Below are 18,027 nucleotides of genomic sequence, written 5' to 3'. Positions count from 1 at the left end.
ACGCCAAATAAGTAACAACAACAGGTCTCATTCTCCTGACCCTGAAAGAGCCTCCAATCATTGGGAAAAGACGAGTAAGAAGAGGCTACTAAAAATCTCACGGCTGGGAGGAATAGAGATGTTACTAGCACCTGCTCAAGTAGTTCAATGATCAACGAGATGACGGTGATACAGTGATATAAATAAGCTTAAGAAGCCCTTACCTGGAGAAATGAATTTAACCAACATCAAGTATAATAAAGCAACAGGGAAAAAATAAGTGCAAGACTACTCAATGTAAAATATTACTTAAAGTCTGTCAACTTAGTGTCAAGTTTTTTATTTAAGAATTTTATAGAAGCTGTGAGAGAAAGAAAGGAAGAAAGTTATCTCATAGCATTTTAGATGAAAAAGTAACTCTTCAAGAAAAAATTATTCTTGGATATTTCTCCAAGTTTCCTGATAGTGTCTCCTGAGTGCTAATGATAAACCCCGTATGCTATTCCTTCCTTATAAAAACCAGGTACAGATTGTTTGAAGTCATAGTCAGCAATTAAATCTTACACAACCTGAGAGAGTTCAGATATTTGGAAAACAAGTTTCAAAGTTGAACTTTTTTGTGGACTCTCTGAGAACAGAAAAAGAAGAAGCATGTTCATACTCTTAAAATAACGTTCATCAAAAAATCAGCATTCATAGTAAATTCCTGGAATAGTGATACATTCAGAGTTTCTGTTAATTGAGAGAACAAAAGGTCTTTTAAAAAATGAACTATTTTAAAATCCAGACAGGAATAGGTCTGGCGTTTTGATTTTTATTCCACTAGCACACACTTCTTGGAATTATGGCACTTTGGATCTCATCTATTACTTGAGGATATTTCAGATTCATTATTGTGTGCATCAAATTACTCTAAATTCTGTATACCTCAGATGACCTAAAGAGACAAAATAAAGTAGTTGCTTTTGATCTAAAATGGCATTTCCTATATAAGAACCAAAAACCCACAAGTCTAAGGTTCCTACAGTTAATGTATTCAAAACCTGTGCAGCTTAAAACTGAGCATGATTTTCAGTAAAGATTCCTAAACCTACAGGAAAAGGCAGAGCCAAGAGGAATATATATGTGCTTACAAGTAATAACAAAACTCCATGCAGGTCTATGAATAATAACTCCAAAGTCACTAAAGGCATGAGAATAACTTGTAAAAGGCAACTGTAAAGCATTTTGTAAAATATTATTACCACTCCGTGTTAAATGATGACAATAGGAATGCTTCAGGGACTGGTAAAAAATAGCAAACTCAGTTGGAAGAGGAACTTTAAGGAAGAAGTAAAGAAAATAGAGCGGATAAAAAGACATCTTAAATTTAACAGGGGGGAAAAAGACAATTGTGGGGAGTAAAATGAAAAGCCTTATAATTTTATATCCAATTACATGAGAATAGAGGTCATTTTGAATTTCAAAGGATTGGAAGCCAAATGGAGGGTCAAGTAAGTCATCAATGTCTATTGAGATATTTTTTATACCTATAAGTAAAATAGGTTCAATAAAGTTGATGTGAGACAGAAAGAAAAGCTGTTGGTTATCTTACTCATCAAATTCAAGATTTTGGGAAAACGTTTGGGTAAGCAAATCTCATTTCCAAATAACTGAACCCCTGCATCATCATCAAAAAAATACCTATAATAGTAGTAGAGGTATTTAATAATAATAATAATAATAATATGAGAAATGTCTTCTGAAACAAATATATTTAATGAAAATGAAAAACAAAAAAGTGGGTCCTCATAGAAATTGGATACAGGTTTTTCCAGTTCTGTGGGACATATTCCTTATTTTTCATTGCCCTATTTGGCACTAGTGTGTTCTTAATTATTGCTGTTTTGCCTCTTGAAAGGATAAACTGTTAATAATGCTAGATTCATTAGGCATAACACTAATGAATAATTAAAGGAAAGACTAAAATAATAGGGTTAATAACCAAAGATAATTTTACTATCTCTTTCACTGGAGTGCTTTTATCTTTTTACAATGGCCACCTTCCAAGGAGCAACACTTGCTATCAGAGTAAAAGGAGAATAGATTCTGGGGAACTGAGATTCATCCAGTGCTTTATGTTGTGTATGCAGTTCCTTTATGTTTTATCTAACTTGCCTTTTTTGTCTCTCCTGTACATCTGGGTTATCATCTTTAGACTTTATATTGATGGCATTAAAGGGTGAGTACTGAATTCTCATTTCCCATATACTGTCAAGAAATAATGGTAAGAAACAAAAGAAGATGGGCAGGAGGTAATGAGGTCAAGGTACTGACACAGCTGAATCCCTGGCATCACGAACGGTTTTCCCAACCCCACCAGGAGTGGTCCCTAAAAACACAGTCAGAGGGTAATCCCTGCACAGCATTGGGTGTGGCTCCAAAAACCAAAAAAGGGAAAAAGAAATAGAAGAATGAAGGAAACAGAAGGAGGTAAGAGAGTGAAAGACAGAAAAAAAAGAATCAAAGACATTTCCTCCTACACGTCTGCCCCTGAAGAAAACATCTGCCTAAGAGCTTTACTCTGGAATGACCTGTTAACAGAATCCAAATTTAGAGGGCGTTGGAAGGCAAAAATTGCAAACTTTCTGAACACGAATGGATAAAATAAATTTGCTTCTTCAGAAAACATATGCCAATATTATAGATATTTTTTTAAAAAAGACCTGTGTCTAGTTAGGCAGAATCTTCTGAAGACCAAAGTTTAAACTTAGAGAAATATGTATTAAATGAAAAGCCATCAATCCATGTTGTGGAATGCTAGGCATGGAGAGACAGGGACAAAGTTGAATGAGAATAACATCATGTTACAGCCACCTTATTTTCAAATGCGTGTGATTCCGTTTTGTGATACTATCACTCAATAATGCTATTTGTAGAATAGTAGATGAAGTCCTGTGTTGGTGCTCATGGGTCTTTAGGCCCTGAACTGCCCTGTTTCTAGCATTCTCTGAGGCTTACAAGCTCCCACAGTGTCTCTTAGGAAGGTTCCCCATCGACCTTCCCTTATGACAAGGCCTGAGAGTGCTCCAGGTCTTCTGAGGTCCAGACGTCTTTGGAAAAGCTTGGGAGCTGTCTCAGTATTTAGTCATCAATGACCTTTTCACCTGGATGGAATTTTTCATAAAAGAAAAATATTAAATCTGCTTTTTCTCAGTAGAATACAGTTCCATTTAATGAATGATTGCTAGGAACAACAGGGATGAACAAATTAAACAGGACAATGGACAAATAAATTCCAAATTAGCATAGAGAGCTACATATCAGACTGGATTCCAATATCAAAGTTGGAGGGGGCATTTCATCCTGAGATCACAAAAGAGTTTAATTCACAAGATGTCCATGACCCCTGAATTTCAACTATTAAACAGAGATGATTTTAGTAATAGTAAAGGGAAAAATTAAAAATTAGAAGAAATCATTATTCAAAACAGCTTAATATAAATCAAGTGACTTTTGAAAATCACTTATTCTTTTTTGCTTGGCTGAACCCCAAAAATCATTCTCTAGTAGAGAGATTTCCGTGGCCACTTAGAAAGAGACTTCAGGGGCCAGAGAGAGATGTTATAGGGCTTAAGGTCACCCCAAAGGTCCCACCTCCAGTGCCAAATATGTCCCCTGAACACCTCCAGGAACCACTTCTGAGTACAGAAACCAGATTAGGTCCTGAGCAGTAGTAGCTGTGGCCCTTAAATCAGAAAAAAAAAATAGAAATATACTTTAAAATATATGCTAGCTTTTCTTCTGCTGTTCTCAGTGGATGATAGCATGTCTTAACAGAATTATCAACTCAGACATTTTCATAACTTATTACCCTAGTGCCCATTATAACTTATTACCCTAGTGCCCATTCTTTTGTTTTTGTTTTCTTTAAAGTTCACTTGATCGCTTGATCACTTGACATCCCGTTACTCATTGATTTGCTTGAGTGGGTGCCAGTAGCATCTCCATTCGTCCCTGTGGCATGCTAGTGTAGCCCAATGGCATCTGCTCCCTCCAGGAACACAAAGAGCCTCAAACCAATCCTTCAGAGTCTTGACAAAGAAGTCTGACCATTTCATAGGTGGGCAGCCACGCGATCTTTTGAACTCCCATGGAATCCAGTTGGTAAGCCTCTATCCAGCAGTCATCTCCAAATTGCATTACGTGTCCAGCCCATCTGATTTTTGACAACTTTCAAACAAGACAGCATCCCTGATTCTTGATCCCTCTCTTTAAAATTGAAAAAAAATATTGTAGTGTAGGTAATATTTGATAGCATACAGTTACTGTAACATAACTTACATTAGTATTAACATTTAAGGTTTTGATATATAGTTACTGTACCTTTACCGCCACCACTGTACTGTTCAAGGTTCTACACCAATGCCCATATTTTTAAGTATATTAAACAAGTATTTAATATATGTTTTTGCAAAAGTACCAATATTATTGTTTTATAAGTGCAGTGAACTGCTAGCCAGTTCTATTACAAGAGAGTCAGGATTTCTCCATCTTTATATCCATCCTTCCTCATTTCCATCCACCATACCCCAAGATATTTGGTGGGTAATCCTGGTTTGTTGGAGAGGGTACTCCCTCCTACAGTGCTCAGGGAACCCTGCAGTGTCAGAGGATCAAATCTAGTTTCTCCTGCATACAAAGCATGTGCTTTAGCCTTTTGAGTCATTTCTCTAGACCTGTTTGTTCACTTTTTTAAAATCATAGCATTTGGGGAGATAATAGCCTCCTAAAATTGCCATAATAGTTCATGTTAACCACCTATGTTTATTGAGCTAATCTTATCCATTCAAGGAGACCAGGAACTAGTCTCAGACCTCATAGAGCCCAGGGGAATAACTTGGACTAATCTTAAAACATCTGTGTTCACAGAGAAAAACTAAGAATTACCTCTTGCTTTGAAGATCTTTTTAAAAAATTAAGAACAGCAACTGTTAGTCTATGGCAATTCCAGGTAAAGGAAGTGGGACTGAAAACCAAAGGGGCCCAAAAAGCCCTTTTCATCGACTAATGGTATGGAAAGATGGCCAGTGATGTCAAACTTAAGGTTTGACAAAAACACTGGATGTCTTGACAATTAAGCTAATCATTTGACTCACTTTTTATGTTCGAATGCAAACGGATCTGTGTGAATGGAAGCACTCTAACGTAATTCTAGCAGCAATCCAAGTTCATTCTTGTCTTGGTTTTGTTTCATTTTATTTAGTTTGGGAGCCGCATCTAACTGCTCAGGACACTCCTGGTAGTGGTTTTGGAACCCTATGTGGTGCCAGCAAATGAGCAAGGATGGGCTGTGTACCAGGCAAGGTTCTTATCTGGGCACGATCTACCCAACACTTTGCTTCTGTTCTAGGGTCATGCCCAGTCATGCTTAGGGGATAGTCTAGCTCTTGGTCAGAGGTAGCTCCAGGCTGCACGTGGTGAACAATGTTGTGTGGATTATTGGACTTAGAGTTCCACATACAAATGGTCTTCTCCAGCCTATTTTGCGAACTCCCAAGTTTTGCCTTCTTTGTTACTTTAACCCAGAAGTCTGTGATCAGACTTGGCCCACACAGAGTTTGAATTATTACTAAGGAGACTATTTCAGCCTGAGATGGCAATAAAAAGGAGATCTAAATAGGGAATGTGTTTATTTTATTTTATTTTTAAATTAGTGAAACACCATGAGGTACAGTTGTAGACTTACAAACGTTCATGCTTGGGTTTCAGTTATACAATGACCAAGTACCCATCCCTCTACCAGTACCCATTTTTCACCACCAATGATCCCAGTAGCCCTCCAACCCCCACACCCCATCCCTCCCCCTCCACCCCGCCTCTGTGGCAGGGTATTCCCTTTTGCTCACTCTTTCCTTCAGGGCGTTCTAGTTTGCAATAGAAGCATTGAGTGGCCATCGTGTTCGGTGTATAGTCTACTTTCAGCACGCATCTCGCATCCCGAGCGAAAACCTCCAAACATCCTTAATTTGGTGTTTCCTTCTCTGTCTGAGCTGCCTTCCCCCCCCCCCCCCAGCATGTGCTGCCAGCTTCCAAGGCGTGGAGAAGACCTCATGGTACTTATCTCAACTATTCTTGGGTATTTGACTCCCATTCTGTTACTTACTTTATAATCCCCAGATGAGTGTTTGATCAAACAAACGCTGAAGAAGTTGTTTTACTGTGTGATTTTTTGAATCTCTTTGTTTTCTTTCGTTTGGTTTTGGTTTGGGGGTCACACTTGGCAATGCTCAGGGATTTCCCCTGACTCTGCACTCCGGGATCACTCCAGTTGGTGGGGGACCATTTGAGGTACTGGGGATTCGGACTGAACCCAGGTTGCTGCATGAAAGGCAAGCGCCCTACGATCTGTTCTGTCACTCTGACCCTGATTTCTTATCCAGAAAGAAATTTCTCCATTATCCCCTTTTAGATAAAAACTTACATGTTCAGAAATATTCTTGAGATGCTTGTTACTTTCTATTTGCATCATATTTAGACTACCTCATCTATAGTTGGTACAATCCACTGTAAAATGGTGTTGTTTTGCCTTATATTATAGACCTTTTATACTAGTCACTTGATCACTTGACATCCCGTTACTCATTGATTTGCTCAAGCGGGCGCCAGCAACATCTCCATTCGTCCCTGTTGCATACTAGTGTAGACCTTGGGCTCCAGGCTCAACTGACCCAGGAACAGAAACCTCTGCCTGCTCCCAGCACCCCGGTAGACCTCCACTACCTCCACTACTTCCACTACCCAGCCACCACCACGCTCCAGGACACTTTCCGGACACTTGGGCCGAGACACACACAAGTGAAGACCCACAGAACCAGGGAAGCAGAACTCTGTGACCTTGGAATCCAGGCTCAATGGACCCTGAAACAGAGATCCTCTGCCTGCTCCCAGAAGTCCAGCAGACCTCCATTACTTCCACTACCTCCATTACCCAGCCACCGCCATGCTCCAGGATGCTTTCCAGATTGCGCAGCTGCAAAGTGGCCACGCGACACGTCACACAACACTTAATACAAGATTGATGCACCATATTTGATGGGGTTCAAATACGGTTTGAACCATGGGAACGCCTGCAAGGATGATTAGAGGCCTCCATAAAGTCCTCTATCCCTCTCGGTGAGCCTGGCAAGCTACCGAGAGTGTCCCGCCCTCACGGCAGAGCCTGGCAAGCTATCTGTGGTGTATTCGATATGCAAAAACCAGTAAATACAATGGGTCTCTATACTAGTAAGATTTGTTATTCAGATAATAAAATAAATGATTATATTAATATTTTGTGCATGCAGTACATACAAGACACTCTTCTGAAAAATAAGCAATTAATACTTTATCATGTAGCCATTAAGATGATCCTGTTTTTTGGTGAAACATTTGCAGCACAGAACAATCAGTGAAGCTAAAACAAAGTCCTGCCAAGTCCACTATATACTCAAGAAGTCTCTGCATTGCCGACCTATTTTATAATTGTGTTTAGACTGTATTAAGTTATTTGTACAGAGTAAAGCAGATGGATAGACATAAGTTCTATCTTACCTGCTGTTTTTTCAATTCAAACTAACAGGTATTGGGTCAATTGTTGGACATAGAGGAAAATACAAAATCCAGTTACTCTGTTCCCCTAGAAACCTAGTAGATCCTTTCAGAGAGAGAGTGAACATCAAATAATGCAAGTTCAACAGTGTTTGATAGAAAAGGGAGTGGCATCAGTGAGGTTCTCAGATACAAAGCAATTTGGTGCTTGAAGAGAAGGAAAGTGCCCTTCCCACACCCACCTTTCCAGAAACTCTAACCAAGGAGAAGTACTTTTTCCTTGTAGGTAGGAAAACTAATCTTATACTATTGTAGGGCTGGAGTGATAGCAAGGTGGGTAGGGCATTTGCCTTGCACATGGCCAACCCGGGTTTGATTCTTCTGTCCCTCTCAGAGAGCCCAGCAAACTACCAAGAGTATCTCGCCCGCATGGCAGAGCCTGGCAAGCTACCGTGGTGTATTCCATATGCCAAAAACAGTAACAACAAGTCTCACAATGAAGACGTTACTGTGCCTGCTTGAGCAAATCGATGAATAATGGGAGGACAGTGCTACAGTGCTACAATACTATTGTAGACTCTCCTGGAAAAGTTCTGGCAGACTCCTGGCAAATTCATCTTTCTATGAGTTTGCTAATCATTCCAGAACAAAAATACAGCTCCTCAAGAATGTTTCAGGTTTATATATAAGCCAATTCAATGAGTCATCAAGAAGAAATAGCATATGTATTTAGTCAGCCTAGATGGAATTTACTTAAAGTATGAAATATTAGAAAAGCTTTCTATTAATGATGAACAATCATGCCCAGAATAATAAACACTCATTAGCAAAAGCAGTGGGGAATGGAGATTTAAAAAAAAGAAAAGAAAAAGAAAGTTGAAGATTAAAGCCAGGCCAAAACTGGATGGATGGTTACTGAAAGATTAAGAGGGTCTTGAGTATTAGAAGTAAAGAAAATTAGGGCAAGATAATTCATGGGAAGGCAATGAAAACAAAATTGTCCCTTATGTCATCTAATTTGGGTTTTTTATTACTTATTACCATTTGAAGATTTATAATAAGAGAATGGCAATGGAGAAATTGAGAATCATTAAGCTATAATAATGCATTTCAAAGACAATCGCTAATAAAAAGCAGAAATTTTAGAAAGAATAAACCCCAAATCATATTTATTTAAAATCTATATTGCTGCCCTGATTCTTTTAAAGTTCACCAATATACAGTATGTCCTTACTTTGGTTGCTACCTTATGATTTAAATTTATGCTACACTTAAGGAAAGTATATTTTATGAAATAGCTTGTGGAAATTAAGGAAAACCAGAAAATTGAAACAAAAATAAAGCTCATTAAAATGTGTTTTATTATTGTAATAGAATAAATATGTACATAGCTTTATGCACTCCACTTTCTGAGGAAAAATATATATATAAATGTTGGTACAGGAGAGATAGTATAGGGTGCTTGTTTTGCACATGGCCGACCAGGATTTGATCCATGGCATCCTGCATGATATGCCGGCAGCAGCACTCCAGTGCAGAGCCAGGAGTAACCCCTGAGCAACATGGGGTGTGATTTGAAAAGAAATAGATATATATATGCACAGATATACACATGTATTTCTGTCAATATATGTAGCACTGTCACTGTCTTCCTATTATTCATCGATTTGCTCGAGCGGGACCAGCGATGTCTCCAGCGTTAGAATTATTGTTCCTGGGTTTGGCATATTGAATACATCATGGGTAGCTGCCAGACTTTGCTGTGAGGGCAATATACTCTCAGTAGCTTGCCCGGATCTCTGAGAAGGGCAGAGGAATCGAACCCAGCACAGCTGGGTCAGCTGCATGCAAGGCAAACATCCTACCTCTGTATCACTCCATCCAGTGTGTTTGTGTGTATATATATCACTGTATCACTGTATCACTGTCCTCCCGTTGTTCATCGACTTGCTTGAGTGGGTCCAGTAATGTCTCCATTGGAGACTTTTGTTGTTACTGTGTTTGGCATATTGAATACGTCACGGGGAGCTTGCCAGGCTCTGCCGTGCGGTCGAGATACTCTCAGTAGCTTTCCGGGCTCTCCAAGAGGGGTGGAGGAATCAAACTCGGGTCGGCCATGTTGGCTGCGTGCAAGGCAACTGCCCTACCGCTGTGCTATCACTCCAGCCCATATATATATATATATATATATATATATATATATGTATATATATATATATGCAATTGTGTAGTATATATATATTGAGTTATCTCTGCAATGTGACTGGCTACAGACACTTTTTTATATGCCTTTCCTTTATTGCTTTTTATTAAAATATTTATTAGTGAAACACCGTGAGGCACAGTTGTAGACTTACAAATTTTTATGCTTGGGTTTTAGTTATACAATGATCGAGTACACATCGCTCCACCAGTGACCATCTCCACCCCCAATGACTCCAGTATCCCTCCCACCCCCCAACCCCCCCATCCCACCTTGCTTCTGTGGCAGGACATCACCTATTGTTCTCTCTCTCCTTTTGGGTGTTGTGGTTTGCAAAAAAAAAAAAGGCAATGAGTGGCTATCATGTTCGGTTGTCTACTTTCAGCATGCATCTCTCATCCTAGGAGGATCTTTCCAACACCCTTTATTTGGTGCTCCCTTCTCTATCTGAGCTGCCTTTTCCCCTAGCATGTGCGGCTGGCCTCCAAGCCATGGAGTAAACCTCCTGATACTTATCTCAGCTATTGTTGGGTGTTAGTCTTCTATTTTGCTACTTTATGTTCCACAGATAAATGCAATCTTTCTATGTCTGTCCCTCTCTTTCTGATTCATTTCACTTAACATGATACTTTCCATGTAGTAGCACTTGTATGCAAATTTTATAACTTCATCTTTTCTAACAGCTACATGGTACTCCATTGTGTGGATGTAACAAAGTTTCTTTAACCGGTCATCTGTTCTTGGGCACTCAATTTTTTTTCCAAATTATAGTTATTTTAAACAGTGCTGCAATGAACAAACAAGTGCAGATGTCACTTTGACTATACTCTTTTGCCTCTCTGGGATATATTCCCAGGAGTTGTATGCTGGGTCAAATAGGAGCTCAATTTCTAATTTTTTGAGAATCGTCCATCCTGTTTTCCAAAAGGGCTGAACCAATCAACATTCCCACCAGCAGTGAAGGAGGGTTTCTTTCTCACCACATCCATGCCAACACCAGTTGCTTTTGTTCATTTGGATGTGGGCCAGTTTCTGTGGTGTGAGATGATATCTCATTGTTGTTTTGGTCTGCATCTCCCTGATGATTAATGATGTAGAGCATTTTTCTCATGTGCCTTTTTGCCATTCGAATTTCTTCTTTGAGAAAGTTTCTGTTCATTTCGTCACCCCATTTTTTGATGGGGTTGGATGTTGTGTTCTTGTGGAGTTCAACCAGTGCTTTGTATATCCTTGATATCAACCCCTTATCGGATGGGTACTGGGTGAATATTCTTTCCTATTCTGTGGATTGTATACTGGTCACTGGTATTGATTGATACTGGTGATTGATACTGGTCACTGTATCTTTTGAGGTGCAGAGGCTTATTAATTTAAGATAGTCCCATTTGTCTATCTCTGGTTTCAATTGCTTGGCTAGTGGCATGACATCTTTGAAGATATCATTAGCTTCAATGTCATAGAGGGTTATGCCAACCATGTCTTCAATGTACCTTATGGTTTCCGGTCTGATGTTGAGGTCTTTAATTCATTTTGATCTTACTTTTGTACACGGTGCTAGACAGAGATCTGAGCCCACTTGTCTGCATATAGCTGTCCAGTTTTGCCTGCACAATTTGATAATTGCTCTACTTTCCTAGCTCTACTTTCTACTTCACATTTCTGCTCCCTTATCAAAGATTAGATTATCATATATTTTGGCGAAGATGTCAGTATATTCGACCCTGTTCCATTGGTCTGCAGCTCTGCTTTTGTTCCAGTGCCATGCTGTTTTAATTATTACTGCTTTGTAGTAGAGTTTGAAGTTAGGGAGGTTGATTCCTCCCATTTTCGTTTTCCCAAGAATTGCTTTAGCTATTCGTGGGGACTCATTGTTCCATATGAATTTCAGGAGGGTTTGCTCCATTTCTTTGAAGAATGTTGTATCATGGGTATCGTTATACAGATTGCATTGAATTTGTACAACGCTTTGGGAAGTATTGCCATTTTGACAATGTTAATTCTCCCGATCCATGAGCAGCAGATATCTTTCCATTTTCTCGTGTCCTCTTTTATTTCCTGAAGTAGCGTTTTGTAGTTTTCTTTGTACAGGTCCTTTACTTCCTAAGTTAAGCTGATCCCTACGTACTTGATTTTCTGGGGAACAATTGTGAACAGGAATGTTTTTTTCATGTCACTTCCTTCTCTCTCACTATTTGCATATAGAAAAGCCATGCACTTTTGGGGATTGATTTTATAGCCTGAAACTTTACTATACAAGTCTATTGTTTCTAGGAGTTTCTTGGTAGAGCTTTTAGGGTTCTTTAAGTATAGTATCATATCATCTGCGAATATTGAGACCTTGATTTCTTCCTTTCCTACCTGAATGCCCTTAATATCTTTTTCTTACCTAACTGCTATTGCCAGTACTTCCAGTACTATACTGAACAGCAGTGGAAGGAGTGGTCAATCTTGTCTCATCCCTGATCTTACAGGGAAGGCTCTCAGTTTTTCCCCATTGAGGATGATGCTTGCTGTTGGCTTGTGGTAGATGGCTTTAACTATATTGAAAAAGTCCCTTCTATATGCATTTTGGTGAGGGTTTGCTGTTTATTCACAAAATAGTGCACCGTTCCTTCGAGTTTGAGTGAGAGTTTAGCCTGATAGAGTATTCTTGGTGAAGCGTTTATTTCAATGAGTTTTTTCACTATATCCCACCATTGCCTTCGGGCATGGAGGGTTTCCTCTGATAGGTCTTCTGTGAATCTTGGGGGTGCTCCTTTGTATGTTATTTTCTTCTTTGACCTTGCTAATTGCAGTATTGTGTCTCTATCTGCGGCATCCATCATTCTAATCTTGGAGTGTTTTTTTAGGGTCTCTTTTAGCTGGCACCCTTAGAGCTCAGCAATGATTTATTTAACCATGACTTTTTCACTGGGATTGTTTCCCTTACCTTCTGGCATTCCAATGATTCTAATGTTGTTCCTCTTGGAATCATTCTCCTAGGACTCTGATTTGCTCTAGAGTTATTTTGAAGTCTCTTGCCATTGTTTGTTGTTGCCTGTTGGCTTCATGCAGCTGATCTTCCAGCTCACTGATTCTGTCTTTACCTGTGGCCATTCTACTGTTGAGGGCACAGACTGAGTTTTTTATTTCATCTACATAATCTTTTATTTGTGACATTTCTGTGTGTAGCTTTCCAGTTTCTGCTCTCATTTCTTCCTGGATTTTCTTGATTGTCTGATACATTGTTTCTTTCATGTTCTCCTTCAATTTACTGGATAACTGTCTGACTGTTTCATTGAGTTCATTGAACATCCTCATTACTCCATATCTGAATTCTTTCTCAGAGAGGTCCCTTAGGTGCGTAGCACCTACTGAGGCTTCTGGACTCTTTTCATTGCCCTCCCCACGTGGTGGGGATTTGCGTTGTTTCTTTATGTTGTTGTGGAGGTATGGAGAGTGAGATGTTACTTGAGATTGCTGGGTATTGGTAGATTACATGCGGCTGCCCCTAATTAGGTCGTGCCCACTTCTGAAGAGGGCACGCCCCCTGCGGGTACCTGATGTGTAGGGAGGGTACACCCAAGGATGCCTGGGGCACATACACAGTGAAAGCCAAGTCCCGGGTTTGAATACTGACAGACTGCCTGACCTGGGGTAGGAAGAAGACCAGCACAGCATTGGGAGCAAACAGGAAGAGGCTCAAGGATGGTGAGCGTCCGAGTGTCCTAGAGGACACCTGTGGCGTGTTCATGGAGAAAGCCAAGTCCTGGGTTCGAATACTGACGGACTGACTGACTTCTACACTTTTTCTTTTTAATATTTTTTACAGTTTTTTTTAAATAATTCTGTTGATTTTACAATGTTCTACAATGAGCTAACACCACTTTGATAGCTAGAAAAGTAATGCAAAAATAGACTTTTATCTGCATTCTCGAGTAAATGAATTGTATGCTAAATTAAATACCTATTAGAAAACAAAATTATTATCAGTACAGTCACGGTCCTCTCCTTGTTCATCAATTTTCTCGAGCAGGCCCAGTAACGACTCCATTGTAAGATTTGTTACTGTGTTTGGAATATCGAATACATCACGAGGAGCTTGCCAGGCTTTGCCATGCGGGTGAGATACTCTCGGTAGCTTGCCGGGCTCTCCGAGAGGGGCGGAAGAATCGAACTCGGCTCGGCCATGTTGGCTGCATGCAAGGCAAACGCCATACCCGCTGTGCTATCGCTCCAGCCCCATTAGCAATACATAACCAGATATTACAAAGGACATGCCAAACTATACAAACTTAATAACTATTGTTTTTTGCTAGAACTGCAAGATTCAACAGATGTTGTATTGGAATTTTAATAAATGACATGGATAGGATCTCCTGAGATTTAGTTGACAAAATGAATTTAAATCTGGCAGGATCAGAGAGACTGTACTAGTTTGAAAAACAGAGCTGAAAGTTTGTAGACAAAAGGAACAATGATTTGATCAACGGAAGATACTTATGAAAGAGCTGCAGCAACAATCAACAATAAACCTTAGGGAATAAAGACACTGCGAGGAAGAAAAAGTGGGAATGATATGCATGTGAAAGCAAACCAATAATTAAGCATTTAGTGCAAAGTATTGTCTATGCTCATCCACGTAATTTTCTCTGTGCATATGATAACCATACAAGGTAAGAATTATTTCCACTTAATTTTAAGAAACTAATAGCAAGGACATTAAATAAGAATGCTAACAAATACATTGATTCATTTATTTAATTAAGTGATCTAAGAAGCCCTTTCCATAGGATTTAATAAATAGGTTAAAACTGTGATGAGTAGTTTACTAAATGTTAACAAAATTGTTTATTTATTATTATGAAAAGAATTTTTTATTTTTAGTGTAGGCTTGATTTTTAGCGTATTTTTGATTTTTAGTGGGATGGAGCGATAGCACTGCGGGTAGGGAATTTGTCTTGCACATGGCCAACTGGAATTTGATTCCTCCGTCCCTCTTGGAGAGCCAGCAAGCTACCGAGAGTACCCACCTGCACTGCAGAGCCTGGCAAGGTCCCTGTGGTGTATTCGATATGCCAAGAACAGTAACAAGTCTCACAATGGAGACGTTACTGGTGCCTGCTCGAGGAAATCGATGAACAATGGAGGACAGTGCTACAGTGCTACTGTGTATGCATCACATATTGCACTTAATAATATAGACACAAAGACAATTAAACTTTTCTCTATGAATATAGTTATTTTCTATCTGGAATGTTATATCTCACTATGAGAGATTTATCCTAGTAAAGAAAATAAGATCCTTCAAAAATATTGAATCAGTACAACTGGAAAATTCAACTAAATATTTGGGTGAGTATAATATATGGAAGACATAAGCACTTGGGGAAAATTATATGGCCTGATTTAAACAGGATATATGGGATAACTGGAATAAAAGTAAGCATAGAAAAAATAGATCAAATATCAATAAATACTTTCTAGAGAAAGGACTATCAAAACCAGATTTGTACCAAATATATTCTGATTATAGAAGATTTAATACTTGAATGAATAAACATGGAAGAATAACTAATCGAGAACAGTTCTAAATTTTATGCTTCTATAGATTCATTTGTAAATAAGCTATTAAGCAATGATGCCTCATTTATTAATCAGCATCAGGTAACAAACTATTCCAAGAAAATCAGTTCTCCAGAAAATAGGCACCGTTTTTCTTTAATTTTAACCTCATTAAAAAAAGAATTATTTGAATTATATTACTCAGATCCTTGGCCACTATTTATAATTCCAACACAGAATTATAACATAAAATGGTAGCATTGTGTGTAGAAAGGCCACTAGAACATGGGCCTATGACAACCAGGGGCTCCTGCCCTGGATTCAGGCAGAGAGCAACTAATTTGGATGTTGTTTATCCCTCTTGTCCTTAATATAATTCTTTTGTATATATAAGAGTACAGGAGATTATTTTTAAAACTTCTTCATACAAACACTCTAATTCTTAACATCTGCTTTTATTGTTCTATAATATTGTTTCTCTTTAAATATGTTAGAGACCCTTTGTAATCAATGAGCTGACTTTATCGTAAAGTTCTACACTTGTTAATAATAAAAAAAAACCAGTTGTTTGGTAATATTTTCCTTTATAGCCAAAAGTTCCCCCACTCCAATTTTTTAATTAAAAATTAAAATTGATAATTTAAAATTATTTAAGGTCATGCATAAAGTTGAGACTGCTGGAATTCAGATTACTAGGTAAATGGAACAAATGTACCATGTAAATGGAACAAAACACTGTTGCTATTTGAGAAGATGTCTGTCAAAGATATTAACTATTGAATACTTTCTAAGCAAAGTATGGGCCACTTTGCTGAGTGCTATTTGTGTAAATCTCATTTATTTTTCAGAATATTTCATGAGCCATATATTGCTATTAATTACTTTTTTAAAATATAAAAACAGATTCAGGAATATTGAGTAACTAATTTTCCCAGTTAGACAATTGATAATTGAGTATCAATATTCAAACTGGTCTACTTTAGGACCAATGTTCTTAACCAATAATCAATACTTCTTCTGAAAATTCAAAATCATACAGTGTTAAATTGGTTGGTCTGTAAAGTTAAACATATTTTGAATTTCAGTCCCATACAAATCACAGCTAATATTCTTATGTATTTCCTTCTTCACAAGTGTTTTTCATGATAGCTGGGTAATGAGATGCAGGATTAGTAAGGAATTTAACCTTCTAAAGTTATATTTATGATAATCATAGTTTATTCATTGATTCCTCACACAATTAAACTTAAGCACACTTTTTTTGAGTTTTATTGAGGTATAATTTATGCACATTGAGCTATATAATTTAATACATTAGACAAGTATATATTTATAAAACCACGAACATACTCAAGATAATAAATAGATCCATACATCCATTCCAGAAGTTTTTTTATCCAGAAATTCTTTCTTCCTACCGCCTGCTCCTCCAGGAAATCACTGATTGTATTCGTCAATTGTTTTCATGTTTAAGAATTTTAAATAAGTGGAATGGAGCGTTTTTTAGTCTGAATTCTTTAACTCAGCGTTTTTTAAAAACTTTAATCACCATAAGATACACAGATACAAGTTGCTCATGACTGGGTTTCAGACATACAATGTTCCAAAACTGGTCTCTTCAACAGTGTACATTTCCTACCACGAATGTCTCCAGTTTCCCTCATTCCACCGCCCACCTACAGCAGGCACTCCCTCCCCATCTCCCCCATTTCTCTCTCTCTCTCTCTCTCTCTCTGCCCCCCCCCACCCCTTTGGACACTTTGGTTTACAATACAGCTACTAGAAGGTGACCGTGTACATCCCTTTACTTACTTTCAGCACTCAGTTCCTGTCCAGAGTGATCTTCTTCAACTCTCATTGTCATAGGGGGCCCTTCTCTATCCTAACTGCCCTCTCTCCTCCACTTGTGGCAAACTTCCAACAGTGGGCCAGTCCTCTGAGCCATTGTATTTTACTGTCCTTGGGTATTAGTCTCAAATTATGTTCTATTATATTCCACAAATGAATGCCATCATTCTATGTCTGTCCCTCTCCTTCTGATTCATTTCTGTCAGCATGATAATCCATGTCCTTCTGTTTACAAGCAAGTTTCATAACTTATTTTTTCCTGGTGACTGTGTAGTTTTCCATTCTGTTGATGTAGCATAGTATCTTTACCCAGTCACCTGTTCTCAGACACTTGGGTTGTTTCCAGATTCTGGCTATTTTGTTTGTTTGATTTGGGGGATACAACTCCTAGGCTCTCTGAAGTTATTCCTGACTCTATGCTCAAGAGACCATAAATGATGCCAGGGATTTGAACCAGAGGTGTGGCATGCAAGACAGGTGCCTTATTTCCGTACGATTTCTGTGGCTTTGATATTTCTATTTCTAAAATTTCTTTTTTCTCTCGTGATTCTACTAGAAAACTAAAGATGAATGATTATTCTGTAGAATAAACTGATTTTTATTATACATGCAAATCCCTGGTTACTGCTCCATTCCCATCTTTTCTACTTTCATTCACTATATGCATACATAGCCTTATAGAATGATAATTTTTCTTTCCCATTAATTCTTCTGACATTATTTCTTCTTCTGGAACTCCAATTCATGAATTGTTTGAAAATACAAAGACTCCAAATATGTCACTTTTTATGTACTGACTGAATCCATGGAGAAGATTATTCATGACTTCTACTCAAATCTCTTTAATAGCCACATCCACTTGCCCACATACCACATACCACATG

Source organism: Sorex fumeus, unplaced genomic scaffold (assembly GCF_029834395.1).
Source record: "Sorex fumeus unplaced genomic scaffold, SorFum_2.1 ptg000008l, whole genome shotgun sequence".
NCBI classification, from domain to species: Eukaryota; Metazoa; Chordata; class Mammalia; order Eulipotyphla; family Soricidae; genus Sorex; species Sorex fumeus.
This window is presented reverse-complemented; position numbering follows the sequence as displayed.